This window comes from Taudactylus pleione, unplaced genomic scaffold, assembly GCF_031769625.1.
Source record: "Taudactylus pleione unplaced genomic scaffold, aTauple2 ptg000007l, whole genome shotgun sequence".
In the NCBI taxonomy this organism is placed as follows: Eukaryota; Metazoa; Chordata; class Amphibia; order Anura; family Myobatrachidae; genus Taudactylus; species Taudactylus pleione.
The window spans coordinates 11,500,950-11,502,854 of record NW_028284410.1 but is presented as its reverse complement, the minus strand read 5'-3'; the positions used below and the strand labels follow the sequence as shown (position 1 = coordinate 11,502,854).

Genomic DNA, 1,905 nt, shown 5'->3' with positions numbered 1-1,905 from the left:
CAAGGACTTCTGCCCTTATCCACTCCGCTTCCGCCCAATCATAACGTCACATCCGTTCTATCATTTACCATATGCGTCTGCATTAGTGATGTTGCGTCCGCCATTTTGTTGGAGTCTATGTGCGGCTGTATTAGTGGTCTGGTTTGTCTCATCCCGACAGATACTCCAGGCTTTCTCCAACTCCTGTCTTCATTCGCTGGTACCATCAAGTCTATTCCCTGCTGGGCACTATGATTGGCACTTGCGTGTCTCATTCCTGTCTTCATAATGTCAATATTGCTGTTGCCATAGTAACCAGGATGCCATCTTTCCATATGCAGCTGATGATTCAAAAGGAGGACAAATTAGTAGATGTGTTCATAAATAAATAAGATACGGAGCCTAACTAGTAACATAAATTGCATCACACACTATAGTGTATTTGGAATCTAGCTAGTAACGTGAATCACGTCATATAGATGTAGTACATAAAAGTGAGCAACATGATGTTACTGAAAAAATATATATTTATATAATTCCATTTATATAGGGTGATAATTGTCCAAAGTCCAGGATAAATGTAAAAAATAGGTGGAATAAATTAGATAAAATAAAATAAAGTCAGTATTCCATAATACAGGCCAGTCAGCAGAAGTATATTCATTTTAATTTTCTTATATTCCATAAAGCTTCGATTCGTATGTGACCCATAATCATTAAGGTGGACTGAGTGGCTAATGTATGCCCTACTGTGGATATTATACTACAACACTGAGTATTCCCAGGTGGTCTCCCATCCAAGTACTGACCCAGCCCAATTGTGCTTAGCTTCCAAGATCAGATGAGATTGGGCTACAGTACAATGGTAAGGTTGTAGATAATGTAAAGGATATACACAGCTACCAACTCATCCATCATAGGAAGGGGGCAATTTCATAACTTTCATTAAACCCATTTGGAGCCATTGTATTAAGTTGGAAAATCCAAAATATTTCCCTCCGCGAAAGTTTGTTACTCAAATCTCCTCCTCGTTCTCCCAAAGTCACGTGTTCAATTGCTTTAAAAGTGCATTCTTCAGGGTTAGAAGCATGATGTGTAATAAAATGTCTAGAAACCGCATGTCCTTCTACTTTGTTCTTTATGTTACGGATGTGTTCTTGAATCCTTAATTTGAGGGGTCTTTTAGTTTTCCCTACATACTTCAAACCACATTGACATTATAATAAATAGATGTTTGATGTAGAATTGCAGTTCATGAAATTCTTGATCTTAAATTCTTTTGAATCATTGTAGTTATGAAAAACTTTTCTGCGTGGATGGAGATATCTACATATGTTACAATGGCCACATTTATAGCATCCTAGGCAAGGGGGAGAGTATAATTTCTTGTCTGATTACCATCTCTGATCATACTTGGTGCCAAAGTATCTTTGAGGCTTTTACCCTTTTTGAAGAGAACAGTAGGTTTCGGAGGAAGGATATCCTTAAGTACTGGATCCATAAGCAAGATATTCCAGTGTTTTTGTAAACATCTCTTGATCTTATTCTCATGTCCATTATATGTAGTTACAAAAGGTAGAAAATTCTCTTTAGTGGTAGTCTTCTTGTAATTTAGTAAGTCCTCTCTCTTCAACTCTTCTGTTTTTTTAGCTGCCTTAGTCAAAAGTTCTACTGGATATTCTTTCTTTGTGAACCTTTCAGTGTAGAGATTAATCTGCTCTTTGCAGTCACTTTCCCTAGTACAATTCCGCTTTATTCTGTGAAATTGGGAATATGGAATGTTATTGTTCCATTTCTTTAGGTGTCCACTCTTATAATGTAGATAGCTGTTGGTGTCTACCTCCTTAATGTATGTTTTAGTAATGACTCTCCCTTCCTCTTGGTTCAAAACTAAGTCCAGAAATTCTATTGAGGTGTCACTGAGGT

General features: G+C 37.2%; 1 pseudogene; it reads right to left on the bottom strand.

Moving 5' to 3' along the window:
- Window positions 1-739: 739 nt before the first annotated feature.
- LOC148542889 (5S ribosomal RNA) lies at window positions 740-858 on the bottom strand (annotated as a pseudogene).
- Between the last annotated feature and the right edge of the window lie 1,047 nt (window positions 859-1,905).